Source organism: Balaenoptera ricei, chromosome 3, assembly GCF_028023285.1.
Source record: "Balaenoptera ricei isolate mBalRic1 chromosome 3, mBalRic1.hap2, whole genome shotgun sequence".
In the NCBI taxonomy this organism is placed as follows: Eukaryota; Metazoa; Chordata; class Mammalia; order Artiodactyla; family Balaenopteridae; genus Balaenoptera; species Balaenoptera ricei.
The window spans coordinates 55,362,024-55,388,361 of record NC_082641.1 but is presented as its reverse complement, the minus strand read 5'-3'; the positions used below and the strand labels follow the sequence as shown (position 1 = coordinate 55,388,361).

Sequence of the window (26,338 nt, the reverse complement as noted above, 5' to 3'; positions counted from 1 at the left end):
ATAATTTGGTTTATTAAGCTGCATTTTTAAAATGCCCACATCTCCCCTGCAGGTAAGATCCATTGATCACTTGCACCACAAACTGAATATTAATGACGTTTCTAGAGCACTTTCTACATACCAGGCACTATGCTCAGTGCTTCACACGCATTATCTTATATAATCCACATCATAGTGGTATGAACTAAATACAGTTATTATCTTCATTTACAGAAGATAAATGGAGGTTTATAGAGATTAAGTATTTCACTCAAAAGCACACAGCTAATAACTCGCAGAGTCAAGATCTGAGTTCATGCTCTTAGAGGCTATGCTATCCTGCGATGGACAGTCACTTTCATACCCGATACTCAGAGAATGGGTGTTTCACTGGATGTGTGGAAGAAGGGGTAATTAATTACAGAGCAGGTGGACATGGCTGGGTGTGGCTTTCCTCCCCATTTTACAACATGCCTTAAGTTACTTCTGTATTGATTTTGATATGAGATTCCCAGGAATAAATAAAGTATAAAAGAAGAAGACATCTAAATATCGCCAAATTGTAAGAACCAAAAACTGCACTTTAAGTATAAGATTTGCTGTAAAACACTTACATGAATGAGAGCATAATTTCTGAAGGAGCTAAATGCTATCAGCCCCGATTTCCTATTGCCTTTGTAGACTTTCAATTCTTAAAATCAGCTTTATAGTGAGAAGGAACTGTTAGGGACATTTAAGTAATATAAAAGTTAATTATTGATTATCTATTTCAAAGAGAGGTAAGCTGCGTATTTGAAATAATACTTAAAAAAAATCTCTTTTTGCAAATGGTGTCAGTCTTCACATCATTGGAATTCATTTGCAAGAAACAGATTACCAAACTCAAATGGGCTTAAACAACAAGGCTATTTATTAGGTCTTTATAGAAGGCAGTTTGGAAATAGAGGGGGCTTTATGTTTGATTGATTCAGTAACTCAAAAAGTGTCATCAGAGGGTCAGGTTCTCTCCATCTCTTTATTGTGTCTTAAGATTTGGCTTCATTCTTGGGTTGGTTTTCCTTGTGTTCGCAAAAAGGCTGCCAGCAGCATTTGGGGCTAGAAGCCTCCTTATTCACATACAGTGAGGAAGAGAAAACCAGCTTCCTATTGCTCTCCCTCAAGAACAAAGAAGAACATTCCTGGAGACCTCCTTTCCTTCTCACTGGCCAGAATCAAGGGTCACAGGACCATTTCTTAGCCAATCTCTGCAAAATGGGTTGAGATTGCTCATAGGCAGCCAGGCCTGTCTCTTTAAATGACGTCATTCCCTCAGGCATCATTGCTTTTTCTCCATAGGAGGGAAGTGGAATGTATGTTACAGAGGCAACCACAATCCCCAGTGTAGAATTCGCCTACACCAGATGGGTACCATGATTCATTGACATATTCAAGAGACATGTTATTAAATAAATATCTGCTATCTGCTCAGAACCAAGAGATTCTAAAGAAAAGTTACACATGAATACATTTTCCTGTTAGGTGACAAAATGACAAACTGTGGCTCATGCCCCTTCTGCTTTCTCCTCCCTACCCTTCGGTGTAAGCACTTAACGAAAATCCCAACACAGCCAAAGATTGGACTAAAGATGGAAACTGAGCCCAAATTGACGGCTCCAAAACAAGGAAACTGGCCAAAATCAGTCAACCAGTTAGTTACTAACCAATTATTTTATTAAACACCATCCTTTAGAAGAATCAATCTTTCTTTTTGTACAGAGCAACTTCCCTTTATCAGGTGATAGATTGCTCTGACTTAAGCTTTAACTCTTGAGAACACTGGGTATGCATCTCCACAACCCACAACTCATCAGTTTAACAGCTAGCAACTTTACTCTTGGGCTTAGTATATTACATACTTACATCTTTTATATCGAGAGGGGTAGGAGAAGGGCTCAAAAATTCTTATATGCAGAGCTCAGAGTGCCCTATGTTGGTAAAATAATTTCATTTGTAAGTGTGAAATACCTTCAGAAGCACTTCCCTTGAAAGCGATTGAGATATGGGAGCTGGGAACAAGTTATGAGTTGTCTTATACTGTGGTTTAGCAAGATTTGAAGTTGGTCAAATAAACAATCTTCACTCTCTCTCTTTTTTTTTTTTTAACAGCCTAGCTGACTGCACCTGCCTCTTTATTAACCACAGAAAAGTGAGAACCTACCAACTTGAAATTAAATCTTTTTCTGCTTTGGCACCAGGTATGCCCATGGTGAGTGCTAAAGACATGTGGAAGATTTAATGCTTAGGGAGAGCAAAAGATTATTTGCTTCTGCTCCAGCAACAGAGCTATTCTAAGAGCTCTGATTGCTAAAGAGAGGCACGGCACAGGCATGGCCTCCCTTTCTGTCTCTTGCTTAGACTTTTAAATTCTTGTTGGTTTATTTATTTGTCAAAGAGATTATGTGTAGTCTAGAGCAGTGGCTTTTGAGTTTGTTCTTCTAGGTGACTCCCAGGCTGATTACTAATAGTATTTGTGTTTATAAAGAGATAATAATCTACATTTTTGCTTTTGGCATCATTTTATCATTGAACTGTTGGTTCATAAATCCCAGGAAGCATTTTATTCTAATTCTAGCAAGTGTTGTGATGGTGGAAGTGAATAGAGAGAGGTGAGGAGGAGAGAGATGTGAAAGTAGGTGAGCTGAGGATTATTTTGCTGTGCCAACGTGGAAACATGGGGCTTCGAATTGCCACAGTCCTAAATTCATGTGGCTTTTCAGAGCTCAGCCTCTCACCTTCAAATGACTTTATACTTCATGAGTTTTGTTTCTCACAGCTATTAGATGCCAACTCTCCAAACTCTTCTGCACTGCTCCACATTTCTTTTGCCATGCAAACCTTTATCCCAGTCTGAATATGGATCCCACCTGTGTCAGAATATTTCATACACAGAGTAAGACCCACTACACCAGGACCATAAGAATACTCTGAATTTGCTGAAGAATGAGATTAGCAAAACATGAGGCTTTCTTGTTGAGTCCACTTCCAGCCTGTCTACATAACTGATTTTTTTTTTTTTTTTTTAACATCAAGGACTTGGTGTTTTGGTAAGTTGGAGACTCACCGAATGTCCTCCCCATTGTTCTTCAACCCAGTAAATGTAATATTATCCACGCTTTGTTTAGATTAGAAACATAGGAGCAATCCCTAATGCTTCCTTTTTTGTTATTCCTCACATCTATTTCCTTCTGAATTCCTGTGGTTCTGCCTACAAAATACACATCGAATGTGTCAACTTCATCTCTGTGGTCAATGTCCTCACCCCAACCGCCATCATCTCTAATCCTCAAGAATGTTCTGTCTTGTTTCCTTGGCTCAATCCTTGCTTATCTACAATCCATTTTCCACCTTGAGGCCAGATTTGTTTTTCTTTCTTTCTTTCTTTCTTTTTTGGCAGTGCGGCGCAGCTTGTGGGATCTTAGTTCCTGACCAGGGATCGAACTTGGGCCCTCTGCAGTGAAAGTGCGGTGTCCTAACCACTGGACTGCCAGGGAATTCCCCCTTTAAAAAAAAAAAATTTAATTGGAGTATAGTTCGTTTACAATGTTGTGTTAGTTTCTGGTGTACAGCAAAGTGATTCAGTTATACATATATGTCTTCTTTTTCATATTCTTTTCCATTATGGTTTATCAGAGGATATCGAGTATAGCTCCCTGTGCTATACTGTAGGACCTTGTTGTTTATCCATTCTATATATAATAGTTTGCATCTGCTAATCCCAGATTCCCAATCCATCCCTCCCCACCCCCCTGCCCTGTCCCCTCCACCCCCCTCCCTCTTGGCAACCACAAGTCTGTTCTCTGTGTCTGTGAGTCTGTTTCGGTTTCGTAGATAAGTTCATTTGTGTCATATTTTAGATTCCACATATAAGTGATATCATATAGTATTTGTCTTTCTCTGTCCGACTTACTTCATTTAGTATGATAATCTCTACGTCCATCCATGTTGCTGCAAATGGCATTATTTCATTCTTTCAGAATTTTCTTTTAAAAATACAAATCAGAGTATGCTGATCCCCTTCATAAAACTCTCTGTGGTTTTCCAGTACTCTGAATAAAATCCAAGTCCTTACTATGATCTCCTAAGCCCTGCTTCTCCTAACTCCTCCGGGTTCTTTATTGCCCTCAATCACTATGCCTGGAGTTGTTACCCTTGTTTTGTTTTTTTTTTCTATGCCTGGAAAGTTTCTTCCTCAGTTCTTTACATGGTCTTAGCTTAAATGCCACCTCCCCCAGAGGCATTCCTTGAATATCCTTCCAAAATGGTGTGATAGTTACTATGGATTGGGTAGTTTAACATCCATTCAAACTCTTCTTTCCTATGCTGAGACTGCAGAACTGAAATTCACATTTCCCAAACTTTCTTGGAGCTTGGATCCTAGAAATGATTTTGTTTCCAGGAACAAAGTGCAAGGCACCAATTTTGTGGTTCACAAGGTCTCCATTTTGAGGGGACCAAGCATCATTTTGTTGGCGTGGACTGTGGTGGCCGTGGTGTGATTCTGGAGCAAGCAGTTGTAGCTATGGCTACAATGTGTAGCAACAAAGGGCAGCTTTCTGATTCTGTGGCTCTGCAGCAGCAGTTTTAATTGCACTGGGGCCTGGAATAGTTCTGCAGTCAGTAGGGATATAGCACCTTCCTAATACAACAGTTTCTTATGACAGATTATGCAGAGGCTAGGGATTGTTCTTGAGAGGTCAGTCTAGAGCCTACTCTTCCAGCCCTTTTAACAATTTTATAATCACTAAATTCCCTGTGTAGAATCCCTTTCTGTTTAAATGAGCAAGAGTGGATTCTGTTGTCTGCAATAAAATCTGGACCAATATAAGTACCTTCCATAAGTTACTCTTTAGCTCATCTTTTAATTTTTGTTCTTCAGCCTTATAAACTATTCTTGTATTGTCTTTCTCCACTACAATATAAGCTTCATGAGGATGGGGCCTTGTCTGTCTGGTTCACTGCTCTGTCCCCAGCACCTAGGACAGCTCTTGAAGCATGGGAGGTGTTCCATAACCATTTGTGGCATGAAATGAATGGGCCCTAGGGATTTGTAGAGGTACCCCACACCATGCCCCAGCAATTTTAGCACCAGGGGCGTTTGCTCTGCAGCTACAGCTTTCATTTGACTCACCATTTGTTTCTGGTCCTGCTCCAATTTAGTTCTTCTGACTCAGCAGTGGAAACATGCACTTCTGATGATGATGACAGAGTGAGTCCTTGAATTCTCTAAAAGTTCTGCATCAGGAAGCTTCTGCTAAGTGGTGCCTTGCACCACTATCAGGAGAGCAGGGCTTGACTGGATTTCACTATCAGTGGCATCAAGCTGCAGGGCAGAGACTGGTCAAGGAGGGCAAGCCTAGCTTGGCCATTGCAGGCCCTTCTTGCTTGAAAGACTATTTCATAAACAAAAGCAAGTCAGGATACTCTCCTCCTGAAAGATCATCCCAATCTGTCCGAGATCATCTCATCCATTCTGGTTGCTTGCAGTCTATTTGCTCTTTCTAAGAGCCCTGCCTTTCCCTTTGCCTATTTCCAAATGACTTGAAGGTCCAGAAATGCATGTTGTCTTTTTGCTTTGTTTTTAGCAAACCAAGAAGTTGGGTTCTCAGCATAAAATCTTGAATAATAATTTGCCTAAAATAATCTATGCCTCATTTAATTTTTTGTCCCAGTGCTCAGTACAGGGTCTGGTACATAATGGGTACTCGATAAATGTTTGAAGAATGATTGAATGAGTGCATCATCCTAGTTTTGTGCTTTTTAAAAAAACTGGCAAAAGGTTAATATATGCAGAAAAGACTTAGTATAAGAGAAAAAAATCTCACATATGACTTTGATTCTATTCAAATGTGTTCCGGCAGTTAGGCAAGATTTCATTAACATTTTCTCCACATCATGCCTGCTGAGTATCATTGCAAGGTTTAGTTGACAAGTGCCATTCACAAACCACATCCCTGAACCTAAGAGGGTATCCTGCCACACAGGACTTTTCTCAGTCCTGACACAAATAAGACAGCAAATGTCAAATGTTCTTTTTTAGAACTCGTATATAGAATGATGTGCTTTTCCAAGGTCAGGGCAAGCACACACTTTACTTTGCATTCATGAGCGAGAATGCTGGCTGGCGACAGGTAACCTTCAGAGAGAGGGGCTGTCATTAGCAGAAGGGCGCAGGCTGGGAATTGAATCTTCCTAAAAAAGTCACATCTGCCGGCTGGCAGGAGAAGGAACTCATGTCAGGGCAGGCTACTAACTGGCAGTGGAGGGCGGCTGGTTACTGATTAAGCTGGGCAAGGCATTTTAAAAGCAAAGAGCACTCCTGGAGTTGAGATTAGGCAGGCTCTCACAGCCGGGAGGGGGGTGGGGAGTAGGTGGGTGGAAAAGGGTGAGGTCAGGGAAAGGAGAGGGAGTGGGTATACCCTTGGCTTGGTGGGAGGGAGAAGTCTTGCAGGGGGTGGCCAGGCCCTCTGCTCTATCTCTGGTTAGACAGGTCATGTCTATCTCTAGGGCAGAAATTCCTGTCCTTGAGGTTGAGACACTTCATGGGTTTGCCAGCTGTCTCAAAGGGCAATGTGAAACTCCCAAACCCAACTGGTTTCCAAGTCTCTTGGCTAATCTGTAGATCATACAGCTACCTTTGAGGACCTTTTGAAGGCTGAATATTTCCACTCTTAAAATGCCTGGGAGTAGCAGCTATGCTTGCTACTCTTTTCACTTGTTTCCTATATGACAAACCGTGAGTTATGTGCTTTGCAGATATTACATAACTGTTACATTGAATCCTTACAACCTGGTGAGATAGGTGGATTTATCCCCATTTTATAGATGAAGCACCTAAGGCTCAAAGAGGCTGAATATCTTGTCCCATATCACAGAGCTGGAAAGTGACAGACTCCCCTGAATGGAAGCAATTCTGGCTCTGTCTAGGGGAGGTGAGTCCCTAATGGTTCCTTGCCAACTGCAGAAGATTTAAAAGATATTTGGCCCTAAGGCATGCTATTTTCCATAATTGGGAACTAACTGTACATTGATGCTCTTGTGTCCCTCAAACACTTAATATTATTAACTATAGATCAATCTAAGGTTTGATTTTTTTCCGCACATTCAACTGAATGAAGCAAAACGTGGACTGGCCATAGGATGGGCAGTGAGCACATGAGGAGTGGGCAGCTGGCTTATAAAATGTCAGAGTCAAAGCTGCAGCCTCTCCCTGTCTTCCACTCCCCCAGGCCAGCATGCCTGATGCCTGAAATTCCCCCAAACAGAGCCACTGGTTTAGATGAGATTTCTCTCAGTCCCTACTGAAATGTCAGTTTGTTACCTGTAAGGACTAATGTACTTACAATAACAAAATATTAATACTTTACCTGTATATATTAATTTCTCTCATTTGAATTTCTCAAAAAACCATAAGGCATGTGTTTTCTCTTGGCATAGGTTAGTATATCAGAATAGACAGCACTGAGCAAAGCTCTCAGAGAATGGAAGGTAGGTCAGGTACGTTTTGATGGTAAGAAAGATTATCAGGAAGAATTGTCAGCAAAGGCCAGGAACATTAGGCCTGTTCCTTGGGGTGAATCCTGATAGAACTGAAAGCAGCCAGAGACCAGCATCAAGGGTTGGGAATCCCAGGAAGTGAGGATAAGACCACAGAAGGTTGTGAAGCTAAAATGTGAAGAGCGTTTGTATATAGAGGGAAATCCATAGGCAGCTTAAGTATTTAAATTTCTTTTTAATTTTTTAGGTAAGATTTATCAATGAGTACCACTCAATAATTACATTTTATCAAAGAAGTAAACCGCATCTCTTAACAATTTTGTCTTGGCAGTCCTAGAGGGAGCATGCAGGAGATATGGAGAGAGAGGATGAGAAAAGGGAAGAGGATCGTGGAGCTGATGTGCACATTTCCACACCAGAATCAGGATAGGCGTGTGGTGTTGCCAGTTCTTCCTCACACACTCTTTGCTAGGAGATCAGAGATCCCAGATGGGCTTGGGAGGCACTCCCAGATGCCTGGCCGTGGCGTGAACTGTGCCGGCATGCCCACCTCCCCAGGAGATGGACCTGGGCACGGTCGCCCAATGGGAAATTCCAAGGCCTCTGACCCACCCCACTCTTCCCAACCTGGAGAACTTCTGATGCTTCCCTACATCTTTCCCCTGCTCCTGCTCTGCTCCTGCTCGACACTCCACCCAATCTCACAGCTCTGTGAGAGCTTATTGTTCCCTTAGGAGTGGTGCCAACGAGGGCAGGGTATCAAAGACCAGTCACATCCCCCTTCCCTGGGGTCTCCTCACTGTGTGCCGGTAAGCGCAGTGCTGGCTCAGGCAGATTTGTCAATTCAGCAACGTCTGGTTTTCATTTCCTCTGCTCCTCCTGCTGCGTCTCAAACCAGCCAAGTGTCTAGTGCCCTCATTTCCTCTCTCCCACCCCCATCGCTGCCCCCTCCTACTGTTTCCTGTATTCTGGTCCTAGACCACCTCCTCCTGTGGATAAATTCTCCTCTTCCTTTTTAGCTTCCTTTTCCAAACTTACCTGTCCTGGGTCTCATCATTTCAGGACCTGTTCTCAAGTGGGTGATAACCACGTTGTCCAGATACATGAAAATTTATCAATACTAACATATTAACCAATATTACAGTATTAGCTAATTAATATGTTACTTCTTCCTGATAAACAACACCTTAAAACACTTCAAGATAGACCTTTGTCTAAGAAGGCTTCCAAGGAGTAACTTTAATGGGAAACAAACTATCACCAACCAAAAGGGAAGATCTTGCAGTCACTGGTCCCCTTCCCAGTGGAATCAGATGCCCCTTCTTTGTGACTCCAAAAAGATCTTGGCCACTAGCTGTAAACCTCCCTAGAGACTCCAGGGTCTCCCTCTGCAAAGTAAATGTTGATAGTGTGTGGGCAGTCTCCTTTCTCTAGGTGTGTCTTGAGAGAAGGCTACTAAATTACTGCAAAGTACTCTGCAAATACTGAGCATTTGGGACAAGCTTAATAAAATATTTGGATGAAAATTCTCTAGAGGTGGGATGGGAGGTTGAGATGGGTTCCTTGGCAGAGTTCAGTGCTAGAGAGTGAACTTCTTGCAATGCATTAGAAAAACACTAAATGAAGTACTCGTGGCCATTAGATGCTTTCTACCCTAAAAAATACCAAGTCTGGCAAGTCTGGGAGATGATTGCTGCCAGCTATTGTCCAATTTTGTGATGCTATCTTAAGGCATCTTAGGGACATATTGTGCCATGGAGGTTTTTAGGCTGGTAGAGGAGGGGCCGGGGGTGGGGGCAGGGAGACAGTTCCGGGATATGACTTCGCTTTTTCACAGAGTTAACTGGAACATGCGTGTTTCCAGATGTTGGCCTGAATAAATCCTGACCACTTGCCTTGTTCCAGAAGCTACCTAGAATTGGATTTGGTCATATTTACAGGCAGTACAGAGTGTCCCAGGAGAAACTCAATGATACCAAATGGCTCTTGGGGGCATTTTGACTTTTCCATTTTCTCATAGCTTGGGGTATGAGCGCCTCACATCTGGTGGCCACTTTGGTTTATATGGAAGTGTACCTTTTTGGATACCTGAAATTCCATCTCTGCAGAGTCTTCACTTGGATCCCGTAGCCAGTTCTGTACAGCCCAGAGTAAAATCAGGCCCCATTCTAGGCAACTGCCTCCAAATTCTTGATCAGGGTGGGTTTTGGGTTGAGATAGAAACCATACAGTGTACAGACATGTGAAGTGTTTTGCTGGTATCTGATGAGCATAATTTACTTCTTTTTTAAGCTTCTATGATTTCTCAAGTCTGTGCATCATGACAAGACAGAACAAGAGGACACGGAGCGTTTGACTAGTCTCTCCTTTGTTTCTCTTGGTTATGTTACTCTGTGTTACTGCTGTAGGTTCTGTATGTCTGTGCATTATGCACAGCAAGGAGCAGAGGCAAGGCCAGCTGGCTAGGCTTCTTCTCTCTGCTTGTGGTGATGTTTCCTCAAGCAGCCGTTTTCGGGAAAACCATGAATGCTAAGTTCCCTGGGGAAATGGAGAAGAATCAGTACCTTCCATCAGCTGTGGGATAGATGGCCCATGCCAGAGAGGCAACTCCATACTTGGAAAATTCTCTGCCCTTTTTTGTCAATGTTGCTATTTCTGATCTTGATCTCTGATCTCTGATCAATCATCTATTTTTATTTCCTTTACCATTTTTTGGTAAACTAATGCTCTTTTGGTCCTATCAGTTTCTGTAGGGAGGAAATCTCTTGAGGATACTTGCACACCTTTGACATCTGGTCTTTTTAATCAGGAAGAAGTGACTCGGGAAGGGCAGTTTTGCTGTAAGAACAGGAGGAACAAGTGTTGCAAGAAGAGGATGGATGTTGGATCTGAAGCTTTGATGATAAAATTGGATTGAGAGAGAGGCCACTGATAGATGAAGGTAAGAGTGAACATTCAAAACCAAAACCTCTGGGTCTGTGAATTGGGGTGGTGTCTTTTCATGGAGACAGTTACCACTCCAGTGTGGTTATAACATGGACCTTTGATTATTGTTAATTCACTGGTAACATATCCATTCTATGCTAGCCAAGCTCTAAACTTCTGCTCCTCTTTTTGTTTCTTTCTCATTTTATTCATGTTTATGCTCAAAAAGGTTTAGTAGGATGGGATGTGAGACATACAGTTCACCATCATCTGCAAATTTTTTGGAGGTAATGATCTTTTTCATGAAGTCAAGGATACTAAGCCCCCATGTCCCCATTCTCAGAGCTTACTAGTATAATAGGTTATGGAGACCTCTTGCTGTGGGCAGGAAGGAGGTTCTGTAGGGAAAGGAGTAGAAATTCCAGTCTCTTTCTTGGAGGGTCAGTGGCTCAGGTGTGGAGAAGGAAGCTTTCTGTCCCACAGAGACCAGACTTTGCCAGCCTGGTAAGGGCCAGACACACTGGTCTGAGATGGATGGAAGGATAGAAGAGAGGCCCTAGCCAAAAAGTCACAGACTTACCTGCTTCCCTGGCAACCCTCGGTCCCCCAGCCCAGCCTCTGCCCACAGAAAGAAACAAGCTTATAATAAAAGCTCTGGCAGAAATAAATGTTCAACTGTGTAGGTTTATATTACTTAATGCACAGGGTCTTGGTTTTTTTTTTTTTAATTGCAAAGTTAATTTGACATTGACATTAAAGAATATATATTTTGAAAAACTGGAAATATTATCTATAGAGGCTTATATATTCTTTGTGGTACTTTTATGTATTTTCTAAAGTTTTTATAGCCAATACGTATTACTTTGTCCATTTTGAGGTGTTCTCTCTTTCAGTGTCTGTCAAGTTTGTGCGATTTTGGCATGCTTTAAAAGATAATTTATTGAGAAGAAATTTACATAACATAAAATCAACCATTTTTAAAGTGAACAATTCAGTGGCATTTAGTGCATTCATAGTGTTGTGTAATCACGTCCATCTAGTTCCAAAACATTTCCGCCTTAATTTAAAGGAGATGATATTCTGTATTAATAGATAAAACCTCTTACCCATTAAGCAGTTTTCCTGCATTTCTCTGCATTTCCCCCTTTCTCTAGTGCCTAGAAACAACTAATCCACATTCTGTCTATATGGATTTATCTATTCTAGAATTTTATATAAACAGAATCATATAATATGTGACCTTATTTTGCATATGATTTTTGTAGGTTCATCCATGCTGTAGCAAGTATCAGTACTTTTTTCTGTATATGGCTGAATAATATTCCACTGTAAGGATATACCACCATTTATTTATCCATTTATCTGTTGATGGATATTTGGGTTACTTCCACATTTTGGGGTTGTGAATAGTGCTGCTGTGAATATATACATCCATGTTCTTGTTCCTCTGTTTTCAATTCTTTTGGTCCTATGCCTAGTTTATACTGGTATTAATATAATTGCTGGGATATAGGGTGACTCTTTGTTTACATTTTTGAGGAACAAACAGCCAAACTGGTTTCCACCGTGGCTGAACCATTATGCCTTCCAGCCAACAGTGTGCAAGGGGTTCAATTTCTCCACACCCTTGCCAACACTTGTAATTTCTGTTTGACAGACTTTTAACCATTGTCAACATGTCATTTTATGCAATCGACTAAATGTTGAGTTTTAAAATTTGTATTAACCTCTAGCATTTGTGTGTATTGGTGCATTTTATATTACCTGGATTGCCACTTCAGAACAATTTTGTTCCATTATCCTACTTTTTCTCAGATCCTATAATTCATCCCTATGAATTTACATTTGATAATTTTGAGCCCAGGGCTTATGGTTGGAGCAAATTCTCTTGCATCTTAGAGTGACCTCTGTATTAGACATGAGAGATCAAACATGTTGGCCCCTGCCCTGCTTTTTGGCTACATGAACTTTCTTGAAGCATGACATTCGAAACACAGCTCTGTCCTAAAAACCAAGTAGTGGTGCTCACGTTTGGCTTCTACTGAAAGCTCTGCTGAAAATAGGAATATGTGTATGAGGCAAAAGAGGGAACAAAGTGGGAGACGTCTTGGAGTGTGTGTTTTTCTTCAGCCTCACCCACATGCCCAGATTTCAGGCTCTCACCGGGCACAGGGGTGAGAAGAAATGAGACCGTTCCATTAGGCCAAGAGAGTCTGGGGACAGAGGAGGAGGCAAAGATGGCCTTATACCTACAGAAATGGACAGAATGAAAGGCGAGAATGATTACCTTAAGCTGGATTTGCCTGCTGTAACTCAACGGGTGAATTAAGCGATCAGTGAAAAATGACAAGGCAAAATTCAGGGTTTCTCAGCCTTAGTACTGTTGCCATTCTGTGCTGGATAATAACTCTGTGTCGTGGGAAAGCTGCCCTGTGCATCGTAGGATGTTTAGCAGCCGCCCTGGCCTCGTCACACGAGATCCCAGTAGCACCCGCACGCTCCTCTCCCCGCCCCGTCCAGACATTGCCAGTCTTCCCGGGGTGGGGGTGGGGGGCAAAATGACTCCCAGTTGAGAACCTCTGGGCAAAGTGAATATTGCTTTTTTCCATCATCAGTTGGCATCATCAGTGGGTTGTTATTGAAAAGCTAGCATTTATCGAGGTCCCGCTATGTGCCAGGCACTGTGCTCAGCATTTCCATTCATTTATCCCTCAAGCAAATGTTTGGGTGACTGTTCTGCTAGGAACTGAATCTATACTGTGGACTACACACTGGAAAGTTCCTGCCCCCATGGAGCTTCCATTCTAGCGAACAGATGGACATATTGAAATAATCACGCAAACATAAAATTGCTACCTTGACAAGCGACATGGAAGGGCGGGCTTTGGGGAGTAGGGCAAGAGCAGTTTTCCAGTGCTCCCCGCAGACCAGGCTGTGTGCTCAGACTGTCTGTCGTGTGTATTAATTCCTGTGCCCCTTACAACAGTGGTATGAGGTAGGTGCTGGTGTTCATGCCCATTTTGTAGGAAGGAAGCTGACTCTTAGATGGGCAAAAGTCACACAGATAGTAAGTGGTGGGGTTGGGGTTTTGAACCTGACAAGTTGTCCTCAGAGCCTGTGCTAACTACCACCGAAGATACTGTGAGTTGAGATCTGCAGAATGAATAGATAACGGTTGGTTAACTGGTTAAAGGAGGGGGGAAGGGAAAGTGTTCCAAGGCAGAGACAAAAGTAAACGGGTAGTCCTTGAGGCAGGAGACAGAGCAGAGAACGTAAAGGAGGCTTGCATGGCCGGAGTGGAGAGAGTGGTGGGGAGGGGAAAGGGAAGGTGGCTGAGGTGACGGGGTCCCTCCGTTGCTGGGCCTTGCGGTCCACGTTGTGGAGATTCTTTACCCAAAAAACTATGGGGAACCCTTGGAAGTTTAAGTAGGGAGAGGACCCTGAGGTTTCCCCTCATAACCATATTTAATACTTACAGCCACGCAGTGAGGAAAGAAGGAAAGTCATGTCATCAATGAGATGGAGGGGACTTGGGGAGTCAAACGCTTTGAGAATGTCACAAAATTGAAAAGTGGCAGAGCTGGCCTCTACACTCAAGCTGGCCCATTCTCAAGCCCATCCTCTTAACCACCACGCCACGTAGCCGGCTCTGCTCCAGGCCCTTTGAGCACGGCCGGGTCACTGAGCACACCTCCCCCATGGCGGCTGGTGAGTTGGGTCTGACGTCTGGAAATTCTGTCCCCGGGAGTTTTGATGTCTGAACACAGACACAATTCCATGCATATCCACAGTCATTCTTTAACGTTTGAATTTTCTAGTCTCTGTTTTTTATCTTGCGCTCCAGCTCCAATTCACCCTTTCACCCTGCCCTCCCCTCAGCCCTGCCATTCGGCCCTGGGACACTGCACACATGGCCTCTGATAAGAATCAGTCCATTCAGAGTAGCTGGCAGGTAGATGTCCTCTTTGCTCAAACATGCGTGAAGGTCTCCTCTCCCCAGATCTCACGGCTCTGGAGTCTGGAACTCTTTGGCTGGCCGTCTTCTGCTCTTTTAGAGATAGTGTGTTCCCCCCTCCAGGTAAACTTCAAACTAGTGCTCATTTGAATATTAATTTGCAATTGCACCACCTCTCCCGTCATACTACCACATCCTGTGCGGATGAGGCTGAGCCAGCCTCCTCACTCGCTTTAATCACAGGTTTTAGCAGTGCTGGGACTTTCAGCCGAGTCGGATCCTTCCTTTCACACCATCCAAAACGCTTTGCAGTGCTAACCAAACTGAAATGAGCCCCTTCATCTTACACACGGATAATTAAACTTCAAACACTGTTTATCTCTGTCCCCAAATCCTCAGAATGCAGAAGCAAATTAATTTTAAATCTATATCTGCTTTAAATAGTAATTGTTTCATCAACAGGCTTGATGGATAATTATATTCTTTGTTCGTCCTCCCTGCAGGCTTGAATAGACCACATAATTCCTGGGTTGCTTTCATTTCTGTAATTAGATCATGTGACAGACCCTCTCTGTATTACAGTTGACTCTAGTTACTTCTCTCCCACCCCCTTTTAAATTCTAAAATGGTTTCTCATGAATACTTAGATTATAACAGCCCAGTTTAACACGGAGCTGTGAGTGTTTGGCTTTAATCCTTTATTCTTCTTCCACCTAATAATTTACTTGGAAGCAAGCAGACTTGTTGGTGGCTGCTACATTGTGTTGGTTGTATCCTTGCAGAGTTAAGAGTTCTTGTCCTTATTTTGAACTCCTGTTTCCCTAAAAGAAACCCCTTCTTGACCACGTAGGAAATATACTGTCTGGACCCCTTGAAGTCAATATTATCCTTATAGAAGGATTTAAGGTTCAAACTGAACAAAAAATAATGTATGGGGCTTTTGTTTTTTGACCATCTGGGGTTTCATGGAGAAAGAGGAAGTCATTTTCCTTATTAGAAAGAGCAGTTTTGTCTCCAAGAATTTATTTTACTTGCCTGGATTCATCCCATAAAAATGAGAGCTGGACATTCAATAATTAGGTCAACATTGAGATCTATTCTCTAATTGGAATTTGTTTGTCCCACACAATATGACTGATTTTCTTTGGGTCTGTGCTAGCAATAGGATTGTTCAGCCAATCTGGCTCTTTCTGCTGCCTTTATCATTCGTGTCCTCCTGCTGATTATCTTTCAGATTTTATTTCCCAGAGTTCTTGCAATTCTTAATATTTTTCTCATTTTTGTTATCGAGCTATGCAAAATTGAGTCAGGCATAGTGAGTATGACCTAATCAATAGTGTGTAAACTGGGGGGAGTAAGTGGAAGTTGGAGGGAGAGAGAACATCATTTTTGTTGTTGTTGTTATTGTTAAAAAAAAAAACCCCACAGGGTGTCTATGGTTAAAGCTCAGCTTAACTAGGCTCTTTTTCCTCCATCATATTTCAAAATTATATTCAAGTTTGCACTGTCACTCCTCCGTCTTCTCAGCTTTACTTGTTTTTTACTTTCTTTCCTACTCATGGAATATCCGTGTTTTTGATTTGCTTTCTCTTAACTATACAAATGTAGATTTTTCAGGCAGTATCTCATTTTGCTATTTTGATTCAGCTATGCATTTTGATGAGTTTTACCACCATATCCTGCCCATATTTCTGTAACTGTCAGGTTTTTTTTTCTTTTTGATCATTTCACCATGATTTGGGTATTTGCAACATCTCCCAATTAGATCTGTGGAATTAATTTCTGCGTTTGTTATTCACCTTTCCAGATCACCCATGCAAATGCTAAATTAAATGTGACACGCTCTTAGGTACAGTTACATTCCCAGATTAATAATTATCCTGTGTTAATGGCTTCATGATATGTTTTGGGTGGAGAATTCTGACCCCAGTTTCTCTCCTACTCGTCAATGAAAGATCAATCATTATGTAGCTTTCATTTGTATATTTTCCAAGATTTAGAAACCCACATCATCATGCAACAATAATCTGAGATGTATTTTGATATAGATGCTCTGTCAGATAAGGTCTAGTAGGGAAATATAAACCACTTTTAATCTTTCAATAGAAGGAATAACATAGTACAGGAAGCTGTATTTTGGTTCTGTTATATTATAGTATTGTTACCTAGGTGATGATAAAAATGAGACGCCAATGAGGAGAGGGTACAGCAACCCAGAGGTTGGCAATGGCTGGAAGCTTGTCCCACCCCCAGACCAGAGAGACCACGGAGGGTGGCGGTGTTTGGGAGCTCTGTAGAGGCTACCTGGTGGGAGCTGGGAGCACAGAGGCCAGGATTGCCTGTTGGAGTTGGAGACTCCCAGGAGAAATAAGCTCTAAGATGCCACCTCGTGCAGGGAGAGGAAAGGATAAACAGGTTCTTTCCTCCTCCCACTCAAGCTTTCTAGCCTCCCAGTGGCTCATCCTACCTGGAAGCCAGTTGGCAAGAAATCCAGTCCTCGAATATGCAGGTTAGAGCAGACAAGTGTAGAGGGGATCTGAGAGCAGAGACAAATGACCAGCACAGGTGTGCGGTGAAAGCTGGTACAAAGTCCTTTATGTGTTTCAGTGAACTTGCCAATTCACCACCACCATCACCTGCCTCTCTAGTCCACTCTGGACACACTGCTAGGCTGGTATTCCTAAAATACTGTTTTCACCTTTGCACAATGATCCTTCTTGCCACATCAAGCTTGAGCTCTTCAGGACTTTCCTCATCTGTACTGTCCTTACCAACTCAGATCTAGATTTAGTTCACGTTTGTGCTGGCTCAACTCTTTGCTAGAAGGAAGGGAGGAGAAAAGGTAAAGTAATGTTGGTTGACCACCTATTGTGCGACAGATGTTGACCTGGGAACTTTGTATACCTTTTCTTATCATTGAATTCTCAAGTGTTACTCTCATTTTTAGGTAGGATGCTTAGGCTTAGCAAGGTAAGGTAACTGTTCCAAGGTGACATAGTCTGGCTAGAATTGGAGGTGAGTCCTTCTGACACCAAATCTTGTTTCCACTATGCTGTATCACCTTCCTGGTTTATTAATGCTTGGAGAAAAGAAGTGATTTATTAAAGTTCACATGGTTGGTAAGCACTATCTGACAACTCAATCCATCTGTTTTGGATTTAGAAGATTTTCCTAGTAGTCATATTTTAGCAAGATCTTATCCACTGATCCTTAGTTCAAGTCCTACTGTCTCCATGGTATTCTCCCGTACCTGGAAATCCCACATCAAGCTCTCCTTTCTTTGAACTTCTCTGGCACTTACACCACTTAAACATACAGAGTTACTGAGTTCTCTAAGTGCTTCGCATAAGGGACATAAATTTTGGAGTCTAGATGTAAATAGTATAACAACAACCATTTCTTATATTTTCCCTCTCTATCTCTATAAAATCCCATTCTAGTGACTCAGTTAACATTTCATGATTTACTCCCAACCTGTATTCAGGAGTATGATAAGTGCCTTGCAGTTTAGACAGAGAACTCCTACTTCTCAGGAGTGATTTTTAACCTTTCGTGTGCGTAAGGATCACCCAGGGGGTAGTGTTAAAATGCAGACTTTGACTTGGGAGATCTGGGGTGAGGCCTGGAGTTCTGCTGATTCTTTTTTTCATTCTGATATTCGTATTTTATTTCTTTTCCTTTTTTTTAATTGAAGTATTGTTGATTTACAATGTTCTGTTAATTTCTGGTGTATAGCAAAGTGATTCAGTTATACATATATACATTGTTTTTTATATTATTTTCCACTATGGTTTATCACAGGATATTGAATATAGTTTCCTGTGCTATACAGTAGGACCTTGTTGTTTATCCATTCTATATATTATAGTTTGCATCTGCTAACCCTAAATGCCCAATCCTTCCCTCTCCCACCCCCTTGGCAACCACAAGCCTGTTCTCTAAGTCTGTGAGTCTGTTTCTGCTTCATAGATATGTTCATTTGTGCCATATTTTAGATTCCACATATAAGTGTTATCATATGGCATTTGCCTTTCTCTTTCACTTAGTATGATAATCTCTGAGTCCATCCATGTCGCTGCAAATGGCATTATTTCACTCTTTTTTATGGCTGAGTAGTATTCCATTGTATATATGTACCACATCTTCTTTATCCATTCATCTGTCGATGGACATTTAGTTGTTTCCATGTCTTGGCTATTGTGAATAGTGCTGCTGTGACCATAGGGGTGCATGTATCTTTTTGAACTACAGTTTTGTCTGGGTATATGCCCAGGAGTGGAATTGCTGAATTATATGGCAGTTCTATTTTTAGTTTTCTGAGGAAACTCCATACTGTTTTCCATAGTGGCTGCACCAACTTAAGTTTCCATGGTGGCTACACCAACAGTGTAGGAGGGTTCCCTTTTCTCCACACCCTCTCCGGCATTTGTTATTTGTAGACATTTTAATGATGGCCATTCTGACTGGTGTGAGGTGGCACTTCGCTGTAGTTTTGATTTGCATTTCTCTAATAATTCTGCTGATTTTGTTAATCCTGGAACACTTTGAGTGAGTCTAGACCACAAATTGACACATCAGAAGCAGCTGACAACCTACCAAGGACACTTATCACAATGGACATGACAAACAGACAGCTACATATGCTCAAATCTAGGAAACTGGGATGAATGGCCGATCAAATTAAGGTTCATAATGTTGGAAGATGAGAAAGTGAGAGTCAATATAGACTAATGAGAATAAATTTGGTGTGGGCAGGGCTGGCACAAAGTATTATATGGTAAGGATTTTTTGTCCTTGAAAGCAAGGTTCTTATAATCTATTGCCATTTTTAACATTTTACTCAAGGGAAGGGTGACTGCAGGAAATGTAAGGAGTGATGCCCTCTGAGGTGTTCTTGGAAGGGAGAAAGAGAAGGCTGTTCTTAGGCTCAGCTCTGACTTAATGGTCTCCAAAGAGGATGAGGAAGGCGTTCTTATGCATCTTAGTTTGGAGAATATATTAGGAGAGGCCTTTGATGTGCTGTGATGGTCCGAGTTTCTTGTTCTCCTTTGCCAAGTTCTAGCTGATGATAGGGCAGAAGAAATCACTCTTAAGAGAGGAAGGAGGATAATTGGTGATGTATATGTGCATGTGTACGCATGTTCATATATGTACACACACGCACAGTGTGCTTTTGATGTGCAGCAGCCTGGTGTGTGGGACTTAGCAGGCCTTCCCCACTTAGTCACCTCTCTTGACTGTGGGCAGGTGTACTGGTCCCCCAAGGTCATGGGGTGGCACTGCTCTGAGCAGTTGTTGACCGCCTCCTGGAGAAGAATGGGAAGATGGACGCTTTTCCTTCCCCATCACCTCCCGCTGGGTCTCAGGAAAGTGTGCTGAGTTGCCTCCTTGATTGTTAGACTCAAACTGAACATTTTAATAGGGATCGAAGAAGTTTACCTGAGGTACTGGCTACTGGCTAGGATCAATCTTACTTCCATTTTCAAAAATCAATACCGTATTTTCTATAATTCAATCTTCCCATCTTTCTCCCAAATCCTTGCTGCTGATAAAAAAAAAAAAAATCGTTACTGCCTTTGTCAGACATTTAACTGTCTATAATCCATACCATCTGCTGCAGATTTTTCTATTTTATTTTAGGATTTTAATGAAGTTTTTTATTTGTCCATTTCATATCTCTAGCATTATGTCTAGGACTCAGCTCATATTTCCTCAAACCATCTGGAAGAGGATTGGAGCAATCTCATGTACATTGCTGATTTTGGAACTGGATCAGACTTTTTTGGGGAAGATTTGTACAATTTTCCAAAATTTGTACAATTTTTTGATCATGCCCTAGAATGTCCTTGCCCACTGCTTAAATTTTATTCACAATGTGGTCTTCCCTATTTACCAAATAATAGCAATTTTTATTGACCTTAATTTTTTTGGTGATCATATTTGGAAAACTTTGGGATGAAGGAGTCAGATAGAAAGAGATAATCCTGGTAGAAATAAATAGTAAGTATAAAATATTACCACTCTCCTATCTTCTGTTAAAACTTTAGGAATTTCTGATTTGAATTTGGCTAAATGCATTGCTTCTCTCCTCTCTTCTAGAAAAGACTGTAAGCTCCACTAGTGGTCAGATTCTGTATTTTCATCTGTGTCTCTAGTACTTGGTACATAAGTGCTCAGTAAATACTGATAAATGAATCAATGAATGACTTTGTCTGATTAACTTATATTGTGGTCCAGTGATAGGAAACTTTTTGAATTCTGCAGCAGACTGGCTAGGAGGTGCAGGCCAATCCTTTCCTCCATAGAGTGGAGGTCAGTTTCCCTAAAGTTAATACTTTTGTTCCTTTTATTTTGTTCCTTCCTATCTATGTATCTGTATATAAGCACAGATACTGCATTTCTATATGGAGAGATTCTATATAGAAACACAGACTTGATTTATAATTTCTGTTTGTAGTGAATCATCTCACTGCAGAAGGTGGAGGGAACTGCAGAGGGAGACAGATGGGGCAGCAGAAGGAACACAGGCTTGGAATTAAACAGAAGTGGGTTTGAGTGCTGACCTCACCTCTTACCAGTGATGGAACCCTGAGCATGTCACTGGTGCTCTGAGTCTATAAAATGCAGACATTAGTGAGGTACAAATGAAGTAAGTTATAGTGTCTTAATAAGGCCTCCAAGGCCTTGCCTGCCCTGGCTCTCGTGTACCCCACCATTCTTCTTTTGCCCTCTGAATTTCACCCACGCTGCCTTCAGTTCTTCAAAAGCTCTAAGCTCCTACCCACTTACCACAGGGCCTTTGCTCATGTAGTTCCCTCTGCCATCCCCACTTTTTATCTCAAAAGTTCTTACTCATGCTTCAAGGCTCAGCCAGATTCCCTGATCTCCCTCAAGGAAGTCAGATCCCCATGGAAGGTGTATTCTGACTTCATACAACTTGCCATATTTGTCATTAAATAATAATTGTGTTGTAATTAGTTCAATTCCTTGTACACTTTCCACCCATGAGAATGTAAGCTCCATGATGGCAGAGATCATGCCTATATTACTCGTCTTGTATATGCAGTGTTTAGCAGAGTGCCTGGCACAAATTAGCTTAATAAATATTGTTGGATAAATGAATAAATGAATGAAAAGTTACGAATAAAATCAAAACACAAGCTAGGTGCACAATAATTTTTATTTCTATCCCACCCTCCCAAATGCCTTCTTTTTTTTTTTCTTAACATCTTTATTGAAGTATAATTGCTTTACAATGGTGTGTTAGTTTCTGCTTTATAACAAAGTGAATCAGCTATACATATACATATATCCCCATATCTCTTCCCTCTTGCGTCTCCCTCCCTCCCACCCTCCCTATCCCACCCCTCTAGGTGGTCACAAAGCACCGAGCTGATCTCCCTGTGCCATGTGGCTGCTTCCCACTAGCCATCTATTTTACATTTGGTATTGTATATATGTCCATGCCACTCTCTCACTTTGTGCCAGCTTACCCTTCCCCCTCCCCATATCCTCAAGTCCATTCTCTAGTAGGTCTGCGTCTTTATTCCCATCTTGCCCCTAGGTTCTTCATGACCATTTTTTAAATTAGATTCCATATATATGTGTTACCATACGGTATTTGTTTTTCTCTTTCTGACTTACTTCACTCTGTATGACAGACTCTAGGTCCATCCACCTCACTAAAAATAACTCAGTTTCGTTTCTTTTTATGGCTGAGTAATATTCCATTGTATATATATGCCACATCTTCTTTATCCATTCATCTGTCGATGGACGCTTAGGTTGGTTCCATGTCCTGGCTATTGTAAATAGAGCTGCAATGAACATTGTGGTACATGACTCTCTTTGGATTATGGTTTTCTCAGGGTATATGCCCAGTAGTGGGATTGCTGGGTCGTATGGTAGTTCTATTTTTAGTTTTTTAAGGAAACTCCATACTGTTCTCCATAGTGGCTGTATCAATTTACATTCCCACCAACAGTGCAAGAGGGTTCCCTTTTCTCCACACCCTCTCCAGCATTGATTGTTTGTAGGATTTTTGATGATGGCCATTCTGACCAGTGTGAGATGATATCTCATTGTAGTTTTGATTTGTATTTCTCTAATGATTAATGATGTTGAGCATTCTTTCATGTGTTTCTTGGCAATCTGTATATCTTCTTTGGAGAAATGTCTGTTTAGGTCTTCTGCCCATTTTTGGATTGGGTTGTTTGTTTTTTTGATATGGAGCTGCATGAGCTGCTTGTCAGTTTTGGAGATTAATCCTTTGTCAGTTGCTTCATTTGCAAATATTTTCTCCCATTCTGAGGGTTGTCTTTTGGTCTTGTTTATGGTTTCCTTTGCTGTGCAAAAGCTTTTAAGTTTCATTAGGTCCCATTTGTTTATTTTTGTTTTTATTTCCATTTCTCTAGCAGGTAGGTCAAAAAGGATCTTGCTGTGATTTGTGTCATAGAGTGTTCTGCCTATGCTTTCCTCTAAGAGTTTGATAGTGTCTGGCCTTACATTTAGGTCTTTAATCCATTTTGAGTTTATTTTTGTGTATGTTGTTAGGGAGTGTTCTAATTTCATTCTTTTACATGTAGCTGTCCAATTTTCCCAGCACCACTTACTGAAGAGGCTGTCTTTTCTCCATTGTATATTCTTGCCTCCTTTATCAAAGATAAGGTGACCATATGTGTGTGGGTTTATCTCTGGGCTTTCTATCCTCTTCCATTGATCTATATTTCCGTTTTTGTGCCAGTACCATACTGTCTTGACTACTGTAGCTTCCAGTTGCCTTCTTTTCTGCAACTCTGCATGGGAGAGTAAGAAAAATAAAGCATTCATGATTTGAATGGGTGCATCGTGACCTCCTTCAGCTGCCTGAAAATTTCTCCCTTGGCCATCCTCTAAGTCCATAATTCTCAAGCCTCACTTTGCCCTAGAATTTGCTGGGAACCTTTGTAAAACTGCAGATAACATTGCAATCTTTGTAGGGTGGGATCTGCACATCAGCATTTTAAAATGCTTTCCAGGTGATTCCAATGTGTAGCCAAGGTTGCAAACCACTGCTTAGGTAAGGAATTATTTTAAAGACTTGATGAAATTCAAGAATATCTGTGTCTGTATAAGTCATGGTATGTCTGTTGGAGTAAGTTAAACACCTTAGCATCTACTAGCACTTTTGCACCAACTGATCAGATTGGCGTTTGGAGAAAGGGAGGGAGGAGGGAATTGTCATCAGACCAGTAAATCATCAGATATCAGTAACTGTCCTGAATGGGTACCAGGACATAATCAGGTGGAATCCTGCAAAGACTGACTTCATCTTCTCAACATTGCCAGTACACAGGGTATGCCCAGATACACCATGTTGTTATTTCCATGGAGTGAATCACACTGGGCTAGTCCTGGATGTGTTTTTTCATAGATGAAACAGTGCTGGGATGGGTTTCTGGTATGGGAACAGCTTCAAGGACATTGTCCCCAGAAGGTACTAGGGAGGGGAGGGGTCTGAATGGGCTATGGGACAAGATTTTGGAAGTCAGTTAGCAAAGATAATGGTAAAGAGTCAGCAAGCTTTGGCTTCAAAGAATCAATTTGTAGTCTTCTTAAATTAAAAAAGGAAAGTAGAAAAAAAAGTAGAATAATAATTTGGAGCATAAAAGCTCTCTGCTGAGGTATAAATGCTAAATCTTAGAACTCTGTTAAAGCAAGGGTTGGCAAACTATGGCCTATAGTCCAAAGACATCCTGTTGCCTGTTTTTGTATAACTTGAGAGCTGAAGATGGGTTTTTACATTTTCAAATGGTTGAAAAATAATCAAAAGAAGAACATTTCATGACCCATGAAAATTATATGAAATGCAAATATCAGTGTTCATAAATAAAATGTTATGGGAACATAGCCACGCTTATTGTTTGCATATTGCCTGTGGCTGCTCTGTTCTACAAGGGCAGAGTTGAGCCATGGTGACAGGCTGTGTAGCCCACGAAGCCTAAAATATTAATACTCTCTGGGCCTTTGCAGAAGAAGTTTTCTGACTCCTCTGTTAAAGAATCAGAAGGGGAACTGGATAGAAGGGTTAATCCTGGGTGAAAAGAGGAGTGGGAGACAAGAGAAAGGAGGATACAAATATCATTGTGATGATTGTTTTCTAAGTGTCAGGCACATTAACCCTCTCAACAACCTTTAAAGTAGTCAGGGTCCCAGCAAAGCACAGATGCAACTTCACATTAAGATCATTGGAAGAGGGTTTAATAAGTAGACTATTTTCAGAGTGAAAGCAGGTATAGGGATCCACAAGAGAGAGTGCAGTATCTCTGGGCTAGTCACCTCTGAGCCTGGAGGGTTGAGGGAGGGGAGGAATTCCCAGAATCCAGAAGGAAAGAGTTATGTAGATAGGGCTGCCTGGAAAGCGCAGGGACCTTCACTTGAAGGACACAGCCAGTCAGATAGGATAGAGAGAAGGAGAGAGCCAACGGCATCACTGCCCCACCCTCATCCTTCTCCCTCCCTGCAGTCTCCTGCTGGGGCAGGAGCCTGTTGCACCCAACAAGGGAGTCTGTTGAGGAATTTCATCCAGGCCAGTCTCCTGGGCAGAAAGGGGGCTAGTGAGGCGTGCAAGGGGATCTGTAGGAGCAAACAGAACATATCGTGCCCAGGTGGGTACCACTGTCATCATTGGGCCCCACTTGCCCACAGATAATGCAAGTTAGGTTTAGTCAGGTTAAATGGTGTCTCTCAGTAAAGCCTGGGCTAGAATTTGAACCCAGACATTCTGATTCCAGGACCCACAGCCTCTTAACCATTGTGTTATCCTCAGTTCAGATGGAAGGGACCTTAGAGGGAATCCAGTATTCCCTGCTCAGGAATCATTTTTTGGGTGGTCCTTTGGCCACTACTTGACTATATGTCTACCTGGGGACCAACCACAGTCTTCTGATCACTTTTTCCCCACTAAAGGATCCCTCTGTGACTGGAAAGTTCTTCCTTGTACTGGATAAACCCAGGAGGTCACATTTACTAATTTAAAAAAAATTACATAGATCTATATAGATAGGTAGATAGATAGATAAGATAGAAACATACATACATACATACGTATATATACAGAGATTTGAATCTCCAAGTTTTCTTCCTTAACCACTTTCTTATGTTTTTCATTTCAGAGTTACTAAAAAAAATTCCTCCATTTCTGTTTTCCTTTCTGTGACCCTCGTGGTGTCCTTTTCTGGAATCAGTGGTGTGAATTTTTCCTATGGATACTCCCTCCTTCAGCCAGATGGTCACTTCTTCTTTTTACTCTTTTTTTTTTTAATTAATTAATTTATTTATTATTTATTTTTGGCTGTGTTGGGTCTTCGTTTCTGTGCGAGGGCTTTCTCTAGTTGCAGTGAGCGGGGGCCACTCTTCATCGCGGTGCACGGGCCTCTCACTATCGCGGCCTCTCTTGTTGCGGAGCACAGGCTCCAGACGCACAGGCTCAGCACTTGTGGCTCACGGGCCTAGTTGCTCCGCGGTATGTGGGATCTTCCCAGACCAGGGCTCGAACCCGTGTCCCCTGCATTGGCAGGCAGATTCTCAACCACTGCGCCACCAGGGAAGCCCCCAGATGGTCACTTCTCATGGTCTTCTTCTTCATTCAGAGTCACAGCCTTTGATCAAAAGAACTTGGGATACAAGTTTTTCTTTTTATTGTAAAGGATTGAGCTCTTAAAAGTCATGGAAGGTACATTACCAGGTCTTTCGGTGGCTGCTCAGTTCTGTGTGAATCAGCGGAAGTGGGTGGTGGTCAGGGAGAGTGACGCATCTTGGCAGGCTTTGCGCTGTGTCTCACACACACTCCAGGAAAAAGGCTCACCTTGTGAATGGCCACATCAGGCCTTTTGTGTACCCACAGTGGGAGCGCACTCTAGGCACCCTTCTATGCTGGCTGTGGTAACAAGATACCTCAAACCTGCT

General features: G+C 41.8%; 1 long non-coding RNA gene across 3 annotated transcripts in view; it reads left to right on the top strand.

The window, feature by feature from the left end:
• The window catches only part of LOC132363646 (uncharacterized), a 532,506-nt gene that overhangs the window by 300,031 nt on the left and 206,137 nt on the right, over positions 1-26,338 (top strand). For all 3 annotated transcript variants that reach the window (XR_009502630.1, XR_009502629.1, XR_009502628.1), the window contains exons 4-5: positions 2,125-2,224; positions 10,322-10,453. This is a non-coding gene — a long non-coding RNA (uncharacterized LOC132363646). The remainder of the gene's footprint in view (positions 1-2,124; positions 2,225-10,321; positions 10,454-26,338) is intronic.